Raw genomic sequence first — 27481 nt, forward strand, 5'->3', positions numbered from 1 at the left:
AAGTTCATGTCTGATAGAAGCAAAGAATTTGTATGGGTTTCTCTTGCCTTCACCTTGAAGTCATTAATATTATTTTTTCTAATTGAAAACTCTGGGGCAGAGTTACATTACATGGACCCACAAAGTATTCAACCCTATGATTTGAAGTAATTCTGGGGGTAAAGAAAAAGAGAGTACCTACCTCTTTCTGTAGAAAGTTACTTCACAGATAGAATAGTTCAACTTACAAATAAGAAAACGATGTTTAGATAACTTAACCAAGTTAAAGTTGTTGCTTGATGTATTTCAGTTTATTTTGACTCTTTGTTTTAGCAGAAATGGAAGATGGAGAGAAGCAATTACCATTATGTCATCAACACCTTCAAATCACATGATTAGTGACAGCTCCTTTAAGAAATTTTTTCTGACAATTTTAGCTTGCTGTATTTTTTCCTTTCTCTGAATTTGTTTCTATTGAGTTAATACTATTTTATACTACTTGACTGTATTTAATGGATTTGAATGAGGTATTGTTACCCTAATAAGACTACAAATTACCTGAGGGCAAGGCCAATGTCTTTATACTTTTTAATATCACTCTTTTGTTGTTGTTGTTGTTGTTGTTTAATCTTAATTTTTCTTTTTTTCCTCCCAGGATCCCCCCCGCTTTTTTTGTAACCTTTTCTTCACCATTATGGAACACATCCAATGTAACTTTTCATAGCCTGGAGGCTGGGACAGTGTTAGGGACTGACCATCTGTGTCCCCTCAAATTCATATATTGAAATCCCCAATGTGATACAGTACAGATTAGGGGATAGAGCCTTTGGGAGATGATTAGGTCATGAGGGTGGAGCCCAGAGAGGATCCATTGAGAAGTCTACAACCTGGAAGAGGATCGTCATCATAACCCAACTGTGCTGGCATTCTGACCACTGACTTTCAGCCTCCAGAACTGTGAGAAATAAATGTCTGTTGTTTATAAGCCACCCAGCTTATGGTACCTTATTATAGCAGTCCAAACTGACTAAGACAGAAAGACACAAAGAATAAGCAAGAACAAACATTTCGTGTGTGTGTGGTGGGGGTGGGGGTGGGTGGCAGGAAAGAGGATCCAAACCTTGGTGTTATAACAGCACACTCTAACCAACTGAGCAAACTGGCCAGCCCTTGAGCAAACATTGTTTGAGTGGTTACTATACATATGACAGTTTTTCAAGTGCTTTACAGTAATTGTATTATTAATCTTCCTATAAATATAGTGTGTAGATTTTGTTTTTTACCCACATTTTACAGATGAAGAAACTAAAAAACAGAGTTTAGTAAGCTGTCCAGGCCACCAGCCAATAAGGAAGGAGCTTTCAGAACTTAGCTTAATATACACCTTTTAAAATTTTTGTTTATATGTATTTATAGGGTACAGAGTTGACTATTAGTATTTGTGTACAGTGTGTGATGATCAAATCAATATTAAATTACTTTTTGTGTCCCTTACCCAATTACTCCCTAACTCCCTCCCTCTACCCTCTTCCCGCCTCTAGTAACTATAGGTCTGTTCTCTCCTTCTGAAAGTTCAACATTTTATTATGGTCTTTCTTTCTCTCTTTGTTTCTTAGCTCCATTTGTGAATGAGGACATGTTGTGCTTCTCTTTCTGTGCCTGGCTTATTTCACTTAACATAATTTTCTCCAAGCTTATCTATGTTGCTGTGAATGGCAGATTTCATTCTTTCTTATGGCTGAGTAGCATTCCATTATGTATATAACACATTTTCTTATCCAGTCTTTCATTGATGGACATTTAGGTTGAGTCCATATTTTGGCTATTGTAAATAGAACTGTGATGAAGATGGGAGTGCAGTTATCCCTTCAACATGATGATTTCCATTCCTTTGGGTATATACCCACAAGTGGGATTGCTGGATCATATGGTAGTTCAATCCGTAGTTGTTTGACAAACCTCCATACTGTTTTCAATAATGGCTGTACTAATTTGCAGTCCCATCAATAGTGTAGAAGAGTTCCCTTTTCTCCACATCGTCACCAGCATTTGTTGTTCTCAGCCTTTTGTAATAGCCAGTATAGTTGGGGTGAAATGATATCTCTATGTGGTTTTGATTTGCATTTCCCTGATGATTAGTGATGTTGAGCATTTTTTCATGTACCTGTTGGCCATTTGTATGTCTTCCTTTGAAAAATGTCTGTACAGCTCCTTTGCCCATTTTTAAATAGGATTATTTGAATTTTTTACTGTGAAGTTGTTTGAGTTCCTTGTATATTCTGGATATTAATCTCTTGTAGGATGTATTTTTTGCAAATATTTTCACCCATTCAGTAGGTTGTCTTTTTACTCTATTGGTTGTTTCCTTTGCTGTGCAGAAGGTTTTTAGTTTGATATAATCCCATTTATTGTTTCTTTTTTTGCTTGTGCTTTTGGGGTCTTATTCACAAAGTCTTTGCCCAGTCCTACATCCCGAAGTGTGTCCCCTACATTTTTTCCTAGAAGTTTTATAGTTTGAGGTCTTATTACTTAAGTATTTAATTTATTTTTGAGTTGATTTTGGTATATGGTGAGAGGTATGGGACTAGTTTCATTCTTCTACACATGGATATCCAGTTTTCCCAGCACCATTTACTGAAGAAGCTGTCTTTTCCCCAGTGCATTTTCTTGGCACCTTTGTTAAAGATCAGTTGGCTGTAAGTATCTGGGCTGATTTCTGTGTTCTCTATACTGTTCTATTGGTCAATGTGTTTGTTTTTATGCCAGTACCATGCTTTTTGATTACTATAGCTTTGTAGTATAATTTAAAGTCAAGTAGTGCAATGCCTCTGGCTTTATTTATTTATTTATTTATTTATTTATTTATTTATTTTTGCTCAAGATAGCTTTACTATTATTATTTGGGGTCTTTTGTTGTTCCATGTGAATGTTACGATTATTTTTTTCTATTTCTGTGAAGAATGTCATTGGCATTTTGATGGAGGTTGCACTGAGTCTGTAGATCACTTGGATTATGGACATTTTCACCACATTAATTCTTCCAATCTATGAACAAGGAATACCTTTCCATCTTTTGGTGTCCTCTTTAATTTCTTTGAGCAAAATTTTATAGTTCTCTTTGTAGATATCTTTCACCTCTTTGTTTAAATTTATTCCTAGATATTTTATTCTTCTGGTAGCTATTGTAAATGGTCTTGCATTCTTGATTTCTTTTTCTGCTTGTTCATTATTGGTGTATAAGAATGCCACTGATTTCTGTGCACGGATTATGCATCTTGCAACTTTACCAAATTCATTTATCAGCTCTAGGAGTTTTTTGGTAGAGGTTATGGTTTTTTCTTTATACAGGATCATATCATCTGCAAACAGTGACAATTTGAGTTTGTCTTTTCCAATTTGGATGCCCTTTATTTCTTTTTCTTACCTGACTGCTCTGGCTATTACTTTCAATACTATGTTGAATAGGAGTGGTGAGAGTGGACATCTTTGTCTTGTTCCTGTTCTTAAAGGAAAGGCTTTCAATTTTTCCCCATTCAGGATGACGTTTGCACTGGGTTTGTCATATATGGCTTTTATTGTGTTGAGATATTTTCCTTCTATACATAATTTATTGAAGGTCTTTATCATAAAGACATGTTGAATTTTGTCAAACGATTTTTCTGCATCTTTTGAGACAATCACATGGTTTTTGCCTTTCCTTTTGTTGAGGTGATGTATCACATTTATTGATATGTGTATGTTGAACCATCTTTGCATCCCTGGGATGAATTCCACTTGATCATGGTGTGTAATGTTTTTGATGTGCTGTTTTATTCCATTTGCTAGTATCTTGTTGAGGATTTTTGCATCTATGTTCATCTATTGGCTTGTAGTTTTCTTTTCTTTTTTTGTGTGGTGTCTTTGTCTGATGTTGGTATCAGGGTGATGCTGGCCTCATAGAATGAATTTGGGAGAATGGCTCTGTTTCAGCTTTTTGGAATAGGTTGAGAACGATTGGCATTGATTACTCTTTCAAGGTTTGGTAGGATTCAGCGGTCTTACAGATCCAAGAAGATCAAAGATCCCCAAACCAGTTCAACCCCCAAAAAGACCTCCCTAAGACACATTTTAGTCAAATTATCAAAAGTCAAAGATAAAGAAAGAATTCTAAAAACAGTAAGAGAAAAGTGTCAAATCATCTATAAGGGATTCCCCATCAGGCTAACAGCAGACTTCTCAACAGAAACCCTACAGGCCAGGAGAGAGTGGGATGACATATACAAAGTGCTAAAAGAAAAAAACTGCCAACTAAGAATACTATATCTAGCAAAACTTTCTTTCAGAAATGAAGGGGAAATAGTATCTTTCCCAGACAAAGAAAAACTGCAGGAATTCACTACCACAAGACCAACCTTTCAAGAAATCCTCAAGGGAGTCCTACATCTGGAATTGAAAGAGAGACATATGTCTCCATAAATACATGAGAAAGAATAAAAACTGCTGGTAGAACAGATACACAAATGAGAAAGAGAAAGAACATGTATTTTACCACTACAGAAAACACCCAACAGCAAAGATAAAGAACAAAAGGGAAAGAAAGGAACATAAGAAATATAAAACAACCATGGAGAAAGTAACAAAACAGCAGTATTAAGGCAATACTGTTCAATAACACCTTTGAATGTAAATGTGCTAAATTCTCTACTTAAAAGATATAGACTGGCTGAATGGGTTAAAAACCTTGACCCAAATATATGCTGCCTGCAAGAAACTCACTTTACAAATAATGACACATGTTGACTAATAGTGAAGGAATAGAAAAAGATATTCCATGCAAATGGAAACCAAAAACAAGCAGGAGTTGTCATACTTATATCAGGTAAAATAGACTTCAAGCCAAAAACTATAAAAAGAAACAAAGATAGACACTGCATAATGATAAAAAGATCTATGCTGCAAGAAGATATAATAGTCATAAATACATATGTACAAATATAAGAACAGATATATAAAGCAACTCCTATTCGATCTAAAGGGAGAAATAGACCCCAACACAGTAATAGTTGGGTACTTTAACACACCACTCTCAGCATTGGACAGATCATCTAGACAAAGAACTGGCAGAGAAATATTGGATTTAAGCAGCACCTTAGACCAAATGGACTTGACAGACATACATGGAACATTTCATCCAGCAACAACAGAATATACAATTCTTCTCATCAGCACATAGATCATTCTCTATGGATAGACCACATGTTAGGTCACAAATTAATTCTCAACAAGTTTAGAAAGATTGAAATCATATCAAGTATATTTTCAGACCACTATGGAGTAAAATCAGAAATTAAAAACAAACAAAACTATGGAAACTACACAAATTCATGGAAATTAAAAAACATGCTCCTGAACAGTCAGTGAGTCAAAGAATAAATAAAGCAGGAAATCAAAAAATTCCTTGAAATGAATGAAAAATTCCTTGAATGAAAATACAAGTACAATTTACCAAAACCTATGGAACACAGTAAAAGCAGTACTAAGAGAAAAGTTTATTGCAATAAGTGCTACATCAAAAGAAGAGAAAGACTTCAAATAAACAACCTAACGTTAAATCTCATAGTACTAGAAAAACAAGAACAATCTAATCCCAAAACTAGTAGATGGAAAGAAATAATTAAGATCAGAGCAAGACTAAATGAAATAGAGACCAAAAGAATCACACAAAAAAATCAACAAAACAAAAAGTTGTGTTTTTTGAGAGGATGAACAAAATAGACAAGCCATTGGCCAGACTAACTAAAAAAAGAAGAAGACTCAAATAACAAAAATCAGAAATGAAAAATGAGACATTACAACTGATAACCACAGAACTACAAAGAATCATTAGAGACTATTCTGAAGAACTGTACAATAACAAATTCAAAAACCTGGAGAAAATGGATAAATTTCCGGATGCATACAAACTACCAAAACTGAACCAAGAAGGAATAAAAAACCTGAACAGATGAATAACAAGCAACAAGACTGAAGCAGTAATCAGCAGTGTTCCGACAAGGGAAAACCCAATTTAATCTTAACTACCACATAATAAGCCATTTCTACATCTCAGGAAATTTTGGTGTCAGAATAAATTATTAGAAATCTTAGGATTAGTACTCCTGTAATTTTACTGTCCACTCCACTTCGACATCCCATATTACCTAGTGGCTGATTTGAACTATAATTATGGTTGGATTTCAATTAATATTTTTGGTGGATTAATACTTTACAATCAAGAATATATGACAATTAAATTGTAATAAACCTGGAATTTGCTTCCATTGAGCTGACCATTTATTATAAAACTTTCCCTTCTGTACTTAGAAATCTTATACAGTTTGAATATGATGACATTTTGTGTCTCATTGCCAATATCTGACTAATTCCCAGTACAATGATGAAATCAAAATTACTCATTTCCTGAACAAAGCTTGTGTATACAGGAATTAGTTTTAACTTAACTGGGTCATAGAATATGAATGTGCAAAAACACAAAGTACATTCTCTTGTGAGATCAGGGAACATACATTTCCCCCCAAAAGAAAATTAATGATTAATTGAGGAATCAAATTAATATAAAAATATTTACATTAAATATAATTTCACATCAAACCATATTTTCCAGCCATACATAAATATAGATGTTGTATTAGGCTTGGAAAATTAAGATACAAAATTTGCTAAGAGGATAGGGAAAACATTTCAAATAGAGAGTTTTGATTTTAGTGAGATTTTATTTCTTTGCACATGTATCTTTTATTCTATAGGTGCTATTTTTAGCATTTTCAATTCTAACAATATAATCTGTAGAGGCAAGGAGGAGTTGTGGTAAACTACTGTGCTCATGTTAAGCCTTTGGTAACAACTTCCTTTAATAACAGCCAAAACCCACCAACAACACAAAACCAATTATGCTAATAAAAATGATATAAATTATTAAGTTTATCTCATGTTTTTAAAATGAGGTAAATTATTCAAAGTGTAATGCTCTACTAAGTGTTTTCCTTGAAAAATGAAAATATATTCATCACTCTAAAATGCTTTTTTTACAAAAAAAGTTATTTATTAATATATATATATTTTAAAATTCTAAGATATTATTGTGGAGCAGTTGAGGAGGAGAGGAGAAGGGAGAAAGAAATAGGGTGGGATGAGTAGGAAGGAGGGGGGCTTGGATGAGGCACATGGCACCCCCTCATTTTGGCAGGGGAGACCATGGGGCTTCCAGCAGTGGCTCAGTCATGCTGGGCTAGATGCAGATGTCAAGGGGGTGTGGCTGAAGACCTTGGCCCCCCCACCACCCTGGCCCAGGATCCCAGGGTGTTTCCAGCAGCTGCTTGGTGGTCATTTATGGACTTGCTGTGGATGTTCAGCGGGTGTGGATGAGGCCCTCTTCCCCTGACCTTCCTGGCTGGGGAGCCCGGCACACTTCCTGCAGTGGCTCAGTGGTCATACTGGGCTGGTTGTGGACATTGGAGGTGTGGCTGAGGCCAACAGACCTTGCTTCTTCCTGGCTTGGGAGCCCAGGGCCTTCCAGTCCTTCTTGGTTTTATAGGTGTTTTTGGTGGTGTTAGACCTTCATTAGTTAATATCAAACTTGTCTCTGATCTGTGGATATTTTGTATTTTCTTTCAGTTCTGTGTTGGATTATTCACTGTTCCCACCACTTAAACTCTGCACTGGAAATGATTTCTTGTCTTTTGCTTACTTCTAAAATGGGGGAACTTCCTGTGGGAACCAGCACTTGAGCCCTGTAGTTTAGATAAATTGCTGCTTTGTTGCTGATTACCTGGGAAAGGCTTTTTGTGCAGCTCAGGTTTTAATTGTTGACCTTGTATGCACTTCAGGGTCTTGTGAGGTCCAGTACACCTGGGTTGTATGGAAACTGGTCTGGGCCTGAGCCTCTTCAGCCAACTATACCCCTTGCAGTTCTTTATTCCTGACCAGTCTCGACTGAGTGGTCCTGCACTGATTGGAGGGTAGATCAGCTGTCCATGCTGTGCTCCAATGTTCCCACACCGCCTGTACTCCAAACACTTCCCATGGGATGGACAATGCACCAGACCCTTGCAATGACTCATAGGCCTCTGAGTGTCTCCTTCTTTCAGTTGTCTGTGACTCCTAGCTCTTATGTGAGTCCAAGGGAACCCTGTAAATGGTCTTGCTTGCCTGGGGACCACCGAGGCCCTCTTCTCCCCTGTTGCCTCCAAGCAACTTCATATGAAGGGCACAGCTGTGGCTTTCACCAGCTCTTGCTCTGTGAGCTCACCAGCACCAGACTTGAAGCAGCTGGGGCTCTAAATGGTGGGAGTGATCCTTTCGTTCTCTAATTGTGGCTTCTCCTGCCTTCATGAACTCTATAGGTCTCTCCTACTCTTCACCTGGGCTCTAACAACCCCAGCTTGGCTGTAGTTCATTTTAATAGTTGTAAATTGGTTGATTTGTGGGAGAGAGTGATGCTGGGGACTGTCTATTCCGCCAACTTGACTGGAAGCCTCTAAAACACTTTTTGAATGGTTAAGATTTGAAATTTTTGTGTGCTCTCTCTTAAATAACAATGAAGAACCAACCATTTGCCATGGAACCACAGACCCAACGAGTCTCATCTAGTGCTTCAGAAAAACTAAAATCATCTTCTTCATAGGAGGAAGAAAACAAGGCAAGAGGATTCTCAGTTCTTACAACAGAGACAGCCAGCTGTGTACTCACTCAGAATAAGGGTGTGTTCACTGCAGAGGGTAGAGAAAGTGGAATATATGAATGGTTCCAATGAAAGTTTCTGTCAGTATCAAGGCAAACATCAGCGGCAAGGCTATATAGAGAATATACAGCTCCATGGAGGTCTGAAATTCTTTAACACCTTATTGGCAGAAGGGATACTATGGTAGGAGGAGGAACAGAGAAGAATAAATACCAACACTTGAGGGCAACTAGGAAATCATCCTTCCTCAGGAGAAGCCGAGGCCCAGAAAGATCTTATGATGTGAGCAAGTTCACATAGCTCATAAGGGAAGGTGTTTTTTTTCTTTCAACTATAAGAGTTCTTTCTACATCATGTGTCTGACACATCTCATGTGCTCATATTAGCAAGCAGGAAGACTCATCCCCTATTTGCCACCCCTTAAAATTCTTTACCTGCTAGGGACTTATTTTGTGATTCCCAGAAAATACGTTTAAATATTTTTTAAATCTTTTGAGATCTGCAAATAATTAGTTGACACATTACTTTTTTTGTAACCAAAAGAGAATATTTGTTGTTCTGGTTATTCTTTATATAAGATGCTTTCTTTATTTAGAAAAGTGTATTTATTTGCAATTCATAAATTTATTCTAAATTGCCATAACCAGTTATTCTTTGCCACAGAGATAAAAATTAGCAGTTTCTCTTGAATCTTAAGGTGTATAGTGAAGATTATTAAGACATTGAATTCTTCAGACATACGTTTCTTGAATATGTATAGCATTATATTAGATATAATTTTTCAGCTCTGAATGAATTTGAGTAAAAGTAGTGTGCAGATGAGTACTCCTAGGTCTTTTATGATTTCCTAATCCATCGCCACTCTAACTTTGCACCTTGTTCTCCAACTTCGTGACTTGACTGTTGCTGAAGCAGCCTAAGCCCTGATGAAAATTTATTATTGAATGTGCTGCTATTTTATGTGCTTGATTTTACAACACTAACCAATTACATGCATTATCCAACTGCATATTCAATGAAATCTTTTAAGTTAGATAGTATAACACTTCTCATTTTCAGATATAGTGATCAAGATGAAGACTTTACACTGTATTTCTGGTAAGTGGGATATTGGTGCACATGTCTGTCTGAATCCAGTGTGCCTACCCTTAATAAGTACGCTAAATTGAAGAATAAATTATTTTTATGAGTCAGTCGCAGAACACAGGATGCATTATTATGCCTCCATATCCTTAGTTACGCTATTATCTAGAATTCAGTTGACCGATGCTTAGTCTGACTTTTTCTACTGCTGAAATCATTTCACACTTTAAGACCATCACGACTGTCAATTTCTATATGAAACTTCTTGGATGCTTCTAATGAGAATTAGTTCCTCCCACTTATAAGATTTTCAAGTGGTATTTTTTAACTTATGAGTTTGAAGGGTTATGCATCAGGTTATAAACTCCTTAATGACAGAACTAGCATTTACTTGTCCTTGAATATCCATGATGTAGGTCAGCATGTAGAAATAGATATGGACTCAATATAAATTGATTAAACTTAATTGAACAACAGGCTGTCCTAGAATATATTTTACAGCCCCTTCCCTATTCGTTTCTCCTCTGGTGTTGCATCTAAAAAGAACAGTTTTATGCCCAAGTCAGACATACATTCCCCTTTGGTGAGAAACTATTCTGTCTCTTGTTTTTCTTAAAATTAAAAAAAATATATGTAAATACTCAGTAGACTTATTTCCATATAGAAAAATTTGACATCAGAATGAATCAGATATGAAAAATTAGATATTCAAAACAGTGCGTGCGTGGGTGTCATGGGAACGTGAGGGAGTATGTATATAACCAGGGGTTTACCTTTCAGGAGCTGCGGTATCTTCAGATATGCTGATCACTACCCACACACGCCAGGAAAGATCTTTTTTACCTCCTGCCAGTTTCTGATTTTGTGATGGGTGTGAAATGACAAGATGCCGTTATAATTTTGTTTGCTGTCAATGTCCTTATGGGATTTGATGAATGTGTCAAACAGTAGAGTGCAGAGTGTATGCTAAGAAATAGAACATTTGTTTCGTGAGGTAAATGTTGACAGTCTTCAATTTTGTTAGGGGAACTCCTGGAACACTTCAGAAAGTGAGATTCTTTTAGGAAGTCTGTTGAGCAGTTAATTTTCTAATCCTTTACTCCATGTAAAGCTAAGTTAGAGTATGCCCAGATTTTCAAACATATTACTCAAAAGAACAGTAGTAATTATTGGAATAGCAGCTTGGCATCAATTCCAATGCACCTACTTTGGGATTGTATTTGAAGTTTGATGTGGAATATACATTTGAAGAAGCTAAATGTGGAAAACCAGGGCTAAGTCTAATCAAAGTTATTGTGGTTCCCAAAACTACTGACCTTGTTCATACAGAGAGAGGTAAGGACCTACTCTGATGCTCTCAAACACTGAAATATCTGTAAAGTATTACTCGAGCTAATTTAACAAATATATCTCCATGAGCTAACAAATATAATAATGTGTTAAAGCAATTTGGAAGTGGTTAAGGGTGACACCGAGAGGCTTGCTGCAATGATGGAATACTATTTGCAAACATTGCTGAACCCTCTGTATGTCAGTCTTGGCAGGAAGCAGAATTCAATTCATATGGGTTCAACATAGAGAGTGAAAGAAAGGAATTACTTATGCAAATATAGGCAGGGGAAGTTTTTATTATGCCTAGGCCTGCTCCCTCTGTTTTTATTCCATGATTTTTTTTTTCTTCTTGTGCATGCCTTAGAAAAACCTAAGGAACTTGGATAACAAAGTCTGTAAAAGTCAGTTTCTTAGAGTATAGTACAGAACAGAGAAGGACAGACAATAAATCTGAGAAGAGAGAATGCTAACAAAATAGAATCAACATATTCTTTGCTCAAATGCAAAGCAATGAGAAAAAAACAAAAACAAAACAAAACGAAAAACCCAGAAAACCAAAACAAACCAAAAGAACCTATAGAGAATAAACCAAAAACTTATGTTAAGAAAAAATCAAACTGAATTTCTCTACAAAACAGAAATTAAACAGCAATATGAAAAAGGGAACAGGAGTGAAGCTTTGGGCCTGTTTCTAGCAGTTTAATACCTGTGGTAAGCACAGTCTTAAATGTGCAGTAACTTCATTACAGAAGGAGGCCAGAGCTAATAAACTGCCTGAATTGGTGTTGTAGAGACATCTTCTCTCAAAGGGAGGCTCAAAGAATTTGCTGTTCACTGAGACACAGCCTTGGGGATCAACAAATGACTCAAGTTAAAAATTAGCAAATCTTGCAAATCTTAGGGAAAAAAACAGTTAAGAAAAATAGCAAAAATCAATCATAAAAAGGATTGACCTCCATATTCAAATTATTTTATGTTGTAATTTGCAAAACAAATGAATGAAAGTATGGTCAGAATTCTCAAAATGATATTAAAAATAATAAAATTTGTAAAAAAAATCATGAACTTTTGAACCAAAAATTGAAATAAATCAAACACAGGTCAATATGAAAGGAAACAATTAGAATGTTAAAAATAAAATTATCATTGCTTTCAGAAAGAGAAATACCACATGTCCTCATTCATACGTAGGAGCTAAAAAAATAAACAAATAAAAAAAGTTAAACATAAATATATATTTGGAAAGTTAAAACTCCATAGACTTATAAACTCTATATAGCAAGTAATACAAGAGAATTAGTAAATTCGAAGGTGTCATTCTTCAAGGCATAAAGATACATACACGTGTATATGTGAGTGTGTATACACACACACACAGAAATTTAAGAGGCACTGAGGCCACATTGAGAGCCCTAACATACAATCAGTGAGAGCTGCAGAAAAAGAAAATAGAAGAAATGGCGGAGAAGCTATAGCTAAAGAGATAAGAGTTGAAAACGTTTCAGAACTGAAGAAAGATATGAGTCTTCAGATGAAGTGCATGACAAGAACCGAGCAGTTAAAATAAATAAATAAACAAATACATTTATTCTTGTTACATTGGCTCAAAATTGCAAATATCAGGAATAAAAAGAGAGACATGTCCTACTAAAGAATGGCAAGTAGATTACCAGGAGACTTCTCATTAATAACAACATAGGCTGGAAAACAGCACAGATATATCTACAAAGTACTGGTGAAAAATTGAAATTTGTACCCAAATAAAATTAGCATTGAGTAGAGTAAAATATTGAAAAATATTTTAGATATTTCGAAGACTAAAGAGTTTACCACACACAGACCATCATCTAAAGAATTATTAAAGAACATATCTTCAAGAAGGAGCAAAAACAAACCCAGAGAGAAATCATGGACTATAAACAAGAATCAAAGGAACTGATTAATGGGTTAAGATGATGATAAACTTAGTCGACTATTTACTATAAAAAATAACAACATGATCTGTGTATAAAAATAAATGAAACGACACTTTAGACAATAGTAAAAAAGATGGAGAAAGTGGAGATGTAATAGTTTAAATGTGCTAAGGTCCAAGATATTAGAAAAAGTGAATAACTATAGGGGTTTTTAAAAGGTATATTTATAATTAAGGGTATTATTAAGAAAAATTGTATTCTTGACAATTCAAAAAGTTTGGGAGAAATCAAAGAAAGACATTTGTACCTTCCACATAGGATACAATGAAACAGTGAAAAATATTATTATTATTATTATTTTACAATTTCTTTTTTTTCTATTTCTTTTCTTTTTGGTTATGAATATTCATAAGATACAAGGCTGATTGTCTCCCCTCGTGCCCTAGTTGTGAAGGCCAGATTCATACTGGCAGCATGCCCATTACTGCAAATTGAGATTGTACCCTGTCTCCCCTCCAATTATCCCCAACCTCACTTCCCCTCACCTTTCCCCCCACTCCCCTTTGTATCTGTATTAGTCTGTTTGTGTTGCTATAACAGAAATATGTTAGACTGGGTAATTTATAAGGAAAAGAGGTTTATTTGGCTTATGATTCTGTGACAGCTGCCTCTGGCACAGGCCTCAGGCTGCTTCTACTCATAGAGGAAAGTGGCAGGGAGTCAGCAGGTGCAAGCAGATCACATGGTGTAAGGAAGCAAGAGAGAGAGAGGAGATGCCAGGGTCTCTTAAACAATTAGCTCTCGTGGGAACTAATAGAGCAAGAACTCACTCACTACCCCTCCTCCCCCAGGGAGAGCATTAATCCATTCATGAGGGATCCGCCCCCATGACCCAAACAGCTTCCAGCACTACCACATTGGGGATCAGATTTCCACATGAGTTTTGGAGGGGACAACACATCCAAACTCCATCAGTATACCTAGGTATGTCTCTCCCTCTGCAAGTCCAATGCACCACTGTGGTCTTTATTTCCTTCCTTCTTTCTCTCTTAGCTCCCACTTATGAGTGAATTTATGTAGTATTTATCCCTATGAGCTTTGCTTATTTCACTCAACATAAGTTTCTCCAAGCTAATCCATATTGTTGCAAATGGGACTATTTCATTCTATTTTATGGCAGAGTAGTATTCCATGGTGTATAAATACCACACTTTCCTTACCCAATCATCCGACAATGGACATTTAGTTTGGTTCTATATCTTGGTTATTGTAAACAGAGCTGCAATGAACATGGGAGTGCAGGTATCCCTTCAACATGATGATTTCCATTCCTCTGGGTGTATATTCAGAAGTGGGATTCCTGGATCATATGGAAAGTCTATCTGTAGTTGTTTGAGAAACCTCCGTACTGTTTTCTGTAGGGGTTGTACTAATTTACAGTCCCACCAACAGTGCAGGAGTGTTGTCCACACCCTTGCCAACATTTGTTATTCACCATCTTTTTGATTATAGCCAGTCTAACTGGGGTGAGGTGGTATCTCAATGTGTTTTTTTTTTTTTTTTTTTTTTTAAATGACCGGTAAGGGGATCTTAACCCTTGACTTGGTATTGTCAGCACCACGCTCTCCCAAGTGAGCTAACTGGCCATTCCTATATAGGGACCCAAACCTGTGGCCTTGGTGATATCAGCACCATACTCTCCCAAGTGAGCCATGGGCCAGCCCTCAATTTGGTTTTTATATAGGAAAGAAAAAAAGAAGAAGGAATGAAAACATGATCAACATAAAACATAAAATAGGTGCAATTACATCAATAATTCCAATAAATGTAAAACATGTAATTCATTTATTAATTGTATAAAATTAAAATTTCATTGTAATGTGTTTCAAGAGAATATTCTAAGACAAAATCATACAACTAAACGACTAAAGTTAATGGAGGGAAAACGATATATCATTCCAATCTGCAAAAGAGATATATGCATTTTAGTTATAACATGATGGTAAACCTTATGTTTTGCAAAATTGTTGTTTCTGAAAAGTGACAGAAATGATCAGAAAAATAAGGTTACATCAGTTAATGTAACTCCATAATAAATTAAAAGTGTAGAAAGAAGTCCAAATGTCAGTAATTACAAATAATGTAAATGGACTAAATTAGTAAGTTAAAAATGGACATTGTCAGAGTACATTAAAAAATTTACAAATTAAATTAATTAAATGTTAATTTATTAACTAAATGTTACCTTGTATTAATTTAATAGTTATACCTAAAATATAAGGATAAGGAAAGATTAAAAAAAAAGTAATATTGATACTAAATTAAATAGACTAATCAGATGGCCACTGGAAAAAAATAACCAAGGAAATGCTACAGTAATATACATCAACCAGAATGGCTAAATTTTAAAAAAAACTAAGGTTTTCTACAGATGTGAGAAAATGTCACAACTGGGATGGATGCTACCAGCATCTAGTGGGCAGAAGCTAAATGTTTATTGCTAAACGTTTTACAATACACAGAGTAGCCCTCACAACAAAGAATTATGTGGCCTGAAATGTTAATAATGTTAAGGTTGAGAAATCCTGAAAATCTTGGATTTTGATGGTTAATTTGCAATATTCAAGTATACTGGTGCTTCTGGTCAAAACATTCAGTGCAGTTCCATGTCAAGATTTTGTTGATAATAGCAAAGGTAGCAAGTATCTGTTTCCTTGTAAAGAAGTAAAATAAGGATTTTCTATTTTTTACAGGAGCAAGATAAGACAAGCACTTATCTCTCTTGATTGTTTATTGGTACAATTGTGTAATGCTAACAATTTTGGATTGTGTCTATCACAGGTATTTGAGATAGGTATAGTTTTACTTTGACCAGGAAGTGACAGTTGTAGCAAGAACTGACCCCATCATGTTTGCTCAAGGCAGTTAAACACAAATACTATCATTGAAAAGAAAGAGCTTAAGTTTTATTTTCAGAGAGGGTACAAACATCTCCTGTTGCCATAGGGATTCTTTTCCCCCATGTTGTATATTCTTAGTAAAAATGGATAGACCACTTTTAAAATTTTAGAGAAATATAGCGATTTGAAATGGATATATTATTCTTTTAATAGTAATGCTTTCATAATCAGGCTAATTTTTATTACCCACAGATAAATAGCAAAAAGTCAGTCTAATCACGTTGGCTACTTAAATGCTCAGTGCCCAATTTATCAAATGATAGATGGCTGTGGTATTTGGTATGTAACATAAACAGAATGACCAAATTATTCACCACAAGATTAGTTTTATCTCATATGTGTATGTGTATGTATGTGTGTATATATATCTGATATTGTATATATATAAATAGTTTAAAAAATGTTTGTGGTTCCTTCCTATATTGGCATAGTTAAGCATAGTATCTGTATTATGGTATGAGGGGTGAAGTTTTATATTTCCTTTGTATATTTTCATGTAACTTAGTATCCAGAGCAAATCTAAGTAATTGGTAGATGCACTAAATACATGTTTATTATAGTAGTTGGACAAATTCTGAGTACTTTCCTATAATTTTACAGACAATGAACAATGTAACATAGAAAGATCTGTAAAACAAAATATATATCCTTCTGTCTCTTCTCTGTCATAACACATACTTCACACTTCATATTAACATACAAATTGTACAAGGGATTGGAATATACTCTGTTCTACCTTATTGCAAAAGTCAACTTTATAGCTGGATAAAATTCACCTAGTGGTGGATTTTATTGGAACTTGGTAAGAAGGAATGAAATTTGTTGTCTCAGGTTGCTGATAACAGGCTGCAAAATTACCATGCACATTAACTATGGAAATTATGAAGCAACAATAAAACAGAAAACTATGTCACGTAAACATTTAGATTCTGTTAGCAAACAACATATTATAAAATTCCCTGGCTTCTGTAGCTTATACTTTTTTTCTTTTTATGAATGCCTAAGATATTTTATCTTCAGCTTAACTTTGTATGTATGCTACATTTAGCTCTTCATTATCAGATGGGAAAATATCTAAAGAAATAAATAGTTGAAGAGAATCCTGATGCTGAAATATCACTCATATACGGAAATTATCTATATATAATTGTGAAATTGTGTGTGAGGGGGCTGTCATAATCCTGCCTGTCAGTTTGATAGGTGCAAGACACCAAAGAAGCTGTGTTAAGAAGAATCAGAAAATTGTTTCCAGATTTTCTATTCTTTGTACTGTCTATACAGTTTCAAATATTGCTGTATTTGAAACTTCATGAAATATAACTGCCTTAAGACTGTTGTAGCATAAGGTAGATTGCCCAAAGCAAACATGATAGGTTGTTATCTTAGCCATGAAAATTACCTAAGTAATGAATTGCCCATCTGCACCAGTTTACAATAGGAACAATTCAAATGTTAACATTTGAACTGATGTTACCATTGCATAAGTTTTCCAGCAAACCATTCATAAAATAAATTTTTGCAGTTGATCTCAGTCACTGGGTTTCCTGAACATTTTTTTGTAGAAAGGCAGCTTTCTACTTTTTTCTTTATTGCACCGTGCACAGTGGAGAAAGCTTGACCTTAAACAAACTAAAGACCTAATCGTCACATTATCAGCTGTCTGTTGGACATGGGTCAAAATGTTAACTGAATGCTATGCAGAGCACACCGGACAACTTTCCAAGTTCCTGGTGCTGCTCTCTTCACACTGAAAGAAAGAATTCTGAGGAAAGAAAACGAGCCACTATATTCTCTAATTTAAGAATTCCTTATTTCTAGCATCATGAATGAAGCAAATGTTATATTAAGCTGAAAACTTAATTTTCTTTATGCATTTCTTGCCTATTCATCATGACTTATGTCCAGAATAGGCAGATATATACAGTCAGAATGTTGATTATTGTTTCTTATGACGTCAGGTGATGCAGGATGGGGGATGATAGCTAAAATATACAGGGTATCTCGATGTGATAAAATTGTTCTAAAATTGATTGGTGATTGTTCACAACTCTGTGACTACATGAAAAACCACTAAATTTCACAAATTGAATAGGTGAATTGTATGTGATTTGAATTATTAGAGGCATTAAAAGAACACAACTACTTCTTTCTAAGCATGTTGCATAAAATATTACTTCATATAGTAATAAGTCTAATCAATATACATTAAGTGCTTAATATCACTCAGCCAGAGCTCTAAATGCAATACATATACTTGTTTTTCATGTATTATCACATTTAATTTTCACAACAACCTATGATGTTGGTGCTATTATTATTCACATTTTGTTGATGAGGAACTGACACACAAAGAAATGAAATAACTTTGCCAAACTTCATAACTGTATTAGATACATTAAACTAGGTGAAAAAACAGCAAATTCAGTAAAGTAGGATGTACTATAGTGCTGGTAGTCCTTAGAAACACAGCTCCATTTTTAGTAATTTCCTGAAGCACTGAGCAAGAGCTGCTGTGTATTTCATTGTTTCCCAGAATACAAAATTTTTTTATTTAAATTTATTTTTTTATTTAAATCTTTCAGAGAAAATGGCTTCAAATCATAAAATTAATACACAAAAAATCATGCCTTTAAAGCAACTCTAAGATAGCTGCTATGTTTATTTATGTAAATCGCCAATTCTTTGTATTTGTTACTAAGTACACTTTAAAATTTATATTTGGTTCGTTAAAGGAACGGTTGTTTGGGCCAGGCTCTTAATAAACTTAAACAGATCAGCAAATTTTTTTGTGCATGATATGTGGTTATATACATAATAATATAAAAACAATATATGATGCATAATTCCCAGAATAAAAAATGGAAATAAATGGTGAGAAAGTCAAGTACTGGCAGGCAATTACTTTATTAATTCATGAAATAATTCATCCATGCTGTAGTAATCAAGGTTTTATGGTTGCAATTTAAGCTCTCAAGTGAGCTTAAAGATATAGATTTATTAAATGATATAAGTGGTAAATTCAAACATTCATAGGAAGGAAATAAAGTCCAATTGGACTCTGAGCTGAAAAGTCATAGATCAAGGTTTCTTTCACAATATGTCTTCTTTTTTTCTTCCACCTTTTATCCTCTGTTTATCTACTTCTTGGAGTTACTGGGGTTCCATATGTCCACATATGGCAGCCTTAGCCCCAATTTTACTTTATATTTTGAGTCTCAAACACTGGCTAACTATACACTGTCTTTTAATTCCGAATTTTTAAGAAGGCTAAGCCAAAGGAATGTCTAATTTTGAGTCAAGTGTATATATCCCAGCCATGACCAAAGGGTGCAGAATCCTGTAGTACATAAATATGTCCCTCCAAATTCTACAGAGAGGGCAAGATTGTAAAAGGAGACCAGGGATGAGCACCCATAATGCAAGATTTAAGAAAATATACTTTTTAGTTGTTGAAGGAGCAGCTGTTAAAAATCAGAAGGCCATATCTCCAGAAAGCTTTATCTTTTTGTTCTTCGTTACAGTGTCTTAGTCCATTCATGCTGCTATAACGAAATATCATAAACTGAGTAGCTTATAAACAACAGAAATTTATCCCACAGTTTCAGAGGCTGGGAAGTCCAAGGTCAAAGTGCTAGCAGATTCGGGGCCCACTTTCTGATTTATAGACGATGCCTTCTAGATGTGTTCTCACTTGATGAAAGGGGTGAATGAGTTTTCTGGAGTCTCTTTTATGAGGGTACTAATCCCATTCATGAAAGACCACCCTCATGACCTAATTACATCCCAAAGGCCCACCTCCTAATACTAATACCTTGGAGGATAGGATTTCAACATATGAATTTTGGGGGTTACAGACATTCAGGCCTAAAGAAAGAAGGTTAACATTTTCTGATATAAACTACTGCCAAATATCAAATATCAACCCTCATATAAAAGTGCTGTCAGACTCCAAATTTATGTGTGGAATAATATAATTCCCCAAATCAAGAATCAAAAGAAGTCAAAAGGAGGAAAAATTAATAGTGTAATTGCTAGCCAATTTTTTGCATGTTAGAACAAATTATCACAATGTGCCTATTATAGGGAAATGACAACAAAATAATAATGCGTTCACAAAGACTGGGATCCTGCCATGATTTCCTGTGATATACACTTGTTTTTCTCCAATGTGGAGTTAGTCACAGCTCAAGTTTACAAAGTCTCTAAGACAATAAACAAACCTTACAAAACAACAGCTCACACAGAATTGGATTATAATATCAACCTCCAGGCATTCCAAAAACATTATGTTTTGTTGATTTATCATAAAAAGAGTTGGCACACTCATCATCCTTCAAGCACATAGCTGTTGAATTAAAAGTAATTTAATTTGCTTTTATATTTGATGGAGACTGTTATATTGATGAAAATTTAAATATTGGAGAAAGTTCTCTACTACATTAAGAGATGTGACATTAGCTATAAGCTTATTTTGCAAGAATTTATATTTTGCAAATGAAATATTTAACTTCTAACATACTTCTACTCCAATTACATCTTATGTGCTGATAAGATTGGAAGGTACTAATGCTCTTTGCCAAGAGCAGCTGGAATAAAGCAATCAGTTCCCTTAAATCTGGGTTCTAGAATGAGAAATGAAGAAAAGAAAGAGTAAAAGCTACTAAATAAATATTTTCAAAGGGCAATAATTATTCTCCAAAATGTATATACTGTGTGTATCACTAGAAGTACAAATGCTTAACACCTGTCTTCCAGGTATGCACAGCTGTTAGGAAAGTGCAGGACTATCACTTTTTGGCTTCTGTACTGCTATCCAGAAGAATCTTTAACTGCTAATCCAACCTCTCTACAAAGTTTTTTTTTTTTTTTTGATTATTTGTTTATTCATATTCCAGTGCTTTAGAAATTATCGTAATTGTAATCTATTGAATAAATACATCTAAGTTCTTGTGAATAATCTAAGATGACTCAGCTCATTTAAAAATAGTTGAATTTAATAAGAATCTTTTACTTGTAGGCTGAATGATTCTACCTAATGCCACATAATTTAATCTTTTTCACTTTTAAATTGGTAGCTCTGGCATTTAACAGACTGGCAAAAATGCAGAGTACCACCAAAATTAGGTACCACTAGTGAGTTGATGTTCATTAGATGTGGATGGAGAGTGATTGTAAACAAACAAGGGTTTGAAGTATTGTATTTTTAATGTTTGAAATGTTATCTAACACTAATTAAATTTTTAAAAAAGTTATTTGGGATCGTAAGAGAAATTCACTAGTGTCTTATTCACTTTTTTCTCTGGGAAACAAGAAAGAAAAACAGCGTTCATTAACTGAATGAATATAGGGCATGAACTTGAATCAATGGGTATTTTCTATTTCTTTTGCACCTATGTACCTGAAGGACTCACGTACTTTAGACAATTTGAAGACGTGTTTTATAACATTTTCTTTATAGATAGTCCTAGACTTTAATAGGTTGCATATACTTAGAAAGTAAGAGAATGTGTTTCTGCTTACAGGCTTCTCAACCTTCTTTCTTGGGCAGTAGAATAAGGTGGGACTTCACAGAGTCGAGTGGAAGAGTTCTGGCTTCAACAATGAATAGATCTGGGTTCAAATGCATGAGTAGATCTGGTTCACTTTTGCTACATGCTAACTTCATGTTCTTGGAAGGTTACTTGCCTGCTTCCATTAGTCTCTATATCTTATTCTTAAAAAAGAAATAGGACAATAGATCCACTTTGTAGAACTATTGTGATGATTGCGTGACCACATGGAAACAGACCCAATGTGTGTTTGATGCTGAATACGTATGACTTCCTTACCCTTTTTATTTCTATTGGAGGAAGGGGCACAAAGACCATCTCATGTTATGATCTCTTTGGAGCCAAGAGATCAGCTGAACTTTTTTTCCTATTTTTCAGAGTTTAGCTTGGCTCCTTGTCCATAGTACACATCCCATAACTGTGGATTGAATTAAACAAAATCTATTTATGTAAAGCACATGATTACTAATTGTACAGTATATGACTGATAAGTATTTTCCTGGGATATAAAGCTCAAGAGGATGCAAAAAGAGAGGGAGGGACTTTCTCACACCATAAAATTAAAACTATAGTTTGGGTTGATAGTATAGAAAGCTAATTAACTGACCAAAGTTGGTGTCATCCTGAACATTTTGTCTTTCCAAAATAAATTTAAAATATTTGATCCCATAACTTTTGTGACATTGGTAAGCTGCTTGTGCTTCAGCTTTCAGTTTCTGCATTTATGTAATAAAAGGATTGAGCTAGATGTTATCTGAATTACCTTTTAATAATTAAAAATCTTTATCATTTTGTAATCTATAAACAACTAAAATTTTTTTCTGTAATTGCTGGCTCTCACGTTTTATATCTGTCTACCCTTGACTCTCTCTATATTTCTGCATGAATTTCATTAGATACATATATATATAGATACTCATACATGTACATATACACTGATGTACACACATATAGAAAAAATACACACACAAATATATACATATGTGCGTACATACCATGTTAGCACATTGCATAGAATTATAAGATTTGAAATGACAATATTATATTTTTCTGGCTTTTTACTTTCAATTTTATGTCTATAAGGTTTATCAATGTTGATGTCTGTGGCTATATGTCAGTCATTTTCACTGCTATATAGTATTTTATTTATAAATATACTTAAATGTATCTATGAATTTTTCCTGTAGATTAACAACACATTTAGACCTATACATATTTTCACATATAACTGAGATCAAAGTATATCTATAACTGATATTATAATTTTTTACCACTTACATTTTAAAGATAATTCTTCATGTTAATTAAAAACTCCTTGGAACCATAATTTTAATGACTATATTCCTTGTATTTGTGTATCATACTTACCTTAAGCTATTCTGTAATGATAGAATTTGATTTTTTCCAAGTATTCCAATAAGAGTAACATCATGAATATTTTTACAAAATTTTTCTTTAATGCTTTATTTATTATTACTCACTAAGGATATATTTCCAGAAAAAGAATTATTGGTTCAAAGGGAATAAATATTTTTATGGCATTTTAATACCCATTGTAAATTGCTTTCATCAAAGATTAAACTAAATTTTACTTCTACCAATTTTGTATAAAAATAGGTTTTTGACTACATCCTCTTAATCACTGGATATTTTCAAAGCCAAACAAATAAGAGGCAAACAAAAATTTTGCCGAAGTGTTAAGTGAAAACTTTATTGTTATTTTCATTTTCACTAGTAATATTAATGATAGTTCATTATTTGTTTTTCCTCTTTTTAAAATGTCTGTTTATATAATTTGCCCTTTAAATCCCACTTCATTCTTCTTTTTTTTAAAGAGGCAGGACTACGAATTCTTCAGTGACTCATTTGATCATGCAGCTGGTGCCCACATAAAATGGTTTGTTTTCTTCAACTGAGTTGATTACTTTCCTGTGACAGAACCCAGGGAAATGAACTCTAAGTGATGTGACTTGTCCAATTCCCAGAAGCATAATGATTTCAGTAGAGAGAGTTATTTTTGGTGATGGAGTTTTTCAGAAGAAAATATTTATACGACTCTGAAAAGTCAGTTTTCACATGCAAATTGACTCTTCTACATTATATAAAGAGTCCACTTGTGAAATTACCTCATATTTTTTTATCACTGACATTTCAATATCCTTTTATTTCTTTTTAATCTCTTTTTCTGTTCTACTCAGCTCATGCAAACCAACAAACATTGGACCCAGACCAAATTTCTAAAGATATTTACTTATCATTTTTTCCTCTTATGAATACATAAGAATTGCTTTCAAAAGTTCAAGCATGAGTTAGATCTTAGCATTACGTTCATAACACTCACTTTTCGAATGACTTCTTACTTATTTCTACACATTTTAAACTACTCCCACTTTTACTCAGTGTAATGATCTCTGGTTAATCATGCTTAGTTTTACTGCAGATACCCATTAACAAATAGAGGTTTTAAGTATGTTTAAATAGATTATAAATTTCAGTATTTTATGATGTTGAGTTCAAGGACAATGGAATCAAACTGTCTTGGATTAAAATTACATCTCTTCCACCTTTTAGCTGCGTAATCTATTATGTAGTTGTTTAGTACTGGGAACTCTGAGGTTCAGCATTGTGAGGATTAAACGACAGAATTTGGAAGAGAGCCAAACACAATGGACAACAAAGAGGAAACTCCCACTAACTGGTCGCTATCATAAGTGGCCTACCCACTTTTAGTACCTTTTGTTTGCCATATTTTGGGGGAGAGGGCCGAACCCTCCCCCCCAAAAAAACAGCTCTTTTTAGAAAACGAAAAATAAAACCAAACAAATAGCTTGTTTAATGAAATATGTACAAATTCTAGTTGCTAGATTAGTGAGTGACTACTTTCTCAACGCATATTTTTCTGTATTTGTTATGATAAACCCTAACGCAATGGTTTCCAAGCAGAGTTTCACAGATTCTGAAAATTCTGCAGACTTCACTTAGGGGCTAATAGTAGCAAAGACCCAATGGGTTCGGTTTTGTTTCTCCTCTGTCAGCGCAGCTTCACTTTTACATTTTTTATGTAGAGAGAATATTTTATCTTTTGGAGGAGGCTACTATTTTGCTTGTAGATGACAAAAACTTTGGAGATTGTTCTCTCAATTCTCTGATCCTATCAGATAGTTTGGAAAATGGGCAGGCCCAGCGACGCAATTTGTGGGTCCCATGGAGAATTAAAATGAAGGGTCCCTTGATCAAAAATTGTTAAGAATTTCAAGACAGTTACAGCAGAGCCCTCAATCAAGTCTGGGGCTCTTGTTAGTGTGAGACCCTGCATGACTGTACAGGTGAAGCCAGCCCTGAAGATGGGGCATGAAAGGCCTGGGCGGACACATATGTATAGGATTCTGCTGCTGGGGCTTGGCCACGGGCTGTAGGAAGGGAAGCGGTGTGCTGACAAGTGCTCATCAGAATTAGCGGCTTCTCCTCCCCACACCTTCCAAGAGCGCTGCTGAGCATCTCAGCCATTAACTAGCACGCTGGCATTGTTTGCATGAATCATTCCTTTACAGCCCTGTTCTGAGCAAAAACAATGAAAAAACAAGTCAGCTTTAATATGTCAAACTAAGAAAAATTGGGGCCGACCCCGTGGCGCACTCGGGAGAGTGCAGCACTGGGAGCGCAGCAACGCTCCCGCCGCGGGTTCGGATCCTATACAGGAATGGCCGGTGCGCTCACTGGCTGTGCGTGGTGCGGGCGACACCAAGCCAAGGGTTGCTATCCCCTTACCGGTCACGAAAAAGACTAAAAAAAAAAAAAAAAAAAAACTAGGAAAAATTGTAATCCTGTGACCAGCCACTTGTGGGATACATATATTCTTATAATGTTTTCTACCTAATTACAAAATTAAATATTTTACAATACTAATTTAAAATTGGCCAAATTGGTTCTAGAAGAAAGAGACACTATAGAGCATGAGAGTGTCCAATAGGCTTCTGCTCTATGTTTTCTTCTTTTTAAAACACAAGCTCAGCTACAAGTTTTGTGTATTGCATTGGTCTGATTGCCCAGCAGGGTCACACCTGCAGTTCTAGTAAAGAAGAGCATACATAATGGTGTGAAGGCTTTGATGATGTGTCTCCACCTCGGTTTGGGATAAAGGCTCTCATGCCAAAACAGATGAACACAAAATGGTTTCTCTCCTACTCGAAGGTTCTTTTCTTCAGCCTCTTTCCCCTGGGTGTCACAAGGTGGGTCTTTCCCCTGGGTCTTCAAGGGTGTCACATCTGAGATACTTTCAGATTCCGTTATCTATAATCTTTGATTAACGAGGCTTATTCTTTGGGATAGCAGGCTGCTAAATGTCAGGTACCTCTGGATTTCTCTTTTCTGGGGCTATTCTCTTGCAACATGAAAGCTGTATTGCCAGGAATTTTCTTTGTCAGAGTGCTCTATAAAAATAGCACAAAATTAAAATATTAGCCATTTAAAACTACTGTAGTTAGAAAGGTACAGCATTGCAATATCTGACACAAGGTCCAAACTCTCTTATTTATTGATTTGGATATTGTGCAGCTCTGCCCACATCTCCTTTCAGGACTGAGCCACTTGTTCCCCGGGTGCTGGGAAGGGTGTCAGCGCACAGCTGAACTCTTCCCTGGGCATTGCCTTGGCCTAGGAGCATCCTGGCCAAGGCACTTCCCAGGGCACCCTGACTTTGGTGACTGGCAGACACAGAATTTAAAGACCTTACCCTCTCAACCCGACTGGAAACACTATGAAGGCTACCTATGCCAGCTTGGGGGTTTCCTGTGGAGATGACCCAGGCCTTTGCTGTGGCTGTACACAGGCTTCTCCCTCGGCCCAAACCTGCTTTCTCTCCTTTCTCCCACAGGTGTTAATTTCAACAGCAGGATTTGCCACATAATTTGTGGGACCCAGTACAAAATGAAATGCAATCACTAAATAGCAGGGGGAAAAAAGTGCCATTAAAGGTACTAAAATATAAAACTTTTACTTTTCTTCCATGGTCTCTCTATTGATTTGTCCAGGGTTTTCTTTCTTTCTTTCTTTATTTTTTCTACTTAATGTCACTGTAAGTAAAGAAAAATTAAACATTTAAGTTATTGGCATGATTTTACTGTTAATCTTCATAGTGTGCAATGCCTGTTTTAAATGCTGTAGAGCTCAGGCCCTGTTGGAATGCCACTCACACGCCAGGATGGGTCACCAGACCTTTTACGCACAGGTCTATGAGCTTGGTAACCAGACGGGTCCTTGGAAGCCGCAGGTTGGAAAGCATGGCTGCTCCTGCGGTGTTGGGCACTTGAGACAGTAAAACTCCAGCCAAATCACAGTGCCCGTGCAGGTGCACTAACTCTGCCCACACACGACCTATTCACAGCAAATGCTCGGCAGGATTCTGAACATCTGAGGGGCCCTGACCATCTTCCTATATTTTCCTAACAAATGCAAACATAAGAGCATTAATTCAAATCTGGAATTACTGAAATTATACAATTCATTTCTGCTATTATCTGAATATTTGTGTACCCCCAAAATTTGTACGTTGAAACCTATGTGATGGTGTTAGGAGGTTGAAACATTAAGTAGGTGATTAGGTCATGAGGGCAGTCCCCTCATGAACAAGATTAGTGTTCTTATAAAAGAGACCCCAGAGATCTGCCTTGGTCCTTCCAACTTACGAGGACGGAGAAAGAAGATTCTGTCTATGAAACTGAGATCCGACACTTACCAGATATTTGAATCTGTAGACTACTTGATCTTGGATTTTCCAGTCTCCAGAACTGTGAGAAATGAAGTTCTGTTGTTTATAAGCTACCCAGTGTGTGGCACTTTTTTATGGTACCCTGAATGGACAATTTCTCATACTTCATACATGCAATACTATCTATTCATCCCTTTCTTTGTGCTGCCTTTACATATCTGTAGGCAGAGAATTTG

Source organism: Cynocephalus volans, chromosome 1 (assembly GCF_027409185.1).
Source record: "Cynocephalus volans isolate mCynVol1 chromosome 1, mCynVol1.pri, whole genome shotgun sequence".
NCBI classification, from domain to species: Eukaryota; Metazoa; Chordata; class Mammalia; order Dermoptera; family Cynocephalidae; genus Cynocephalus; species Cynocephalus volans.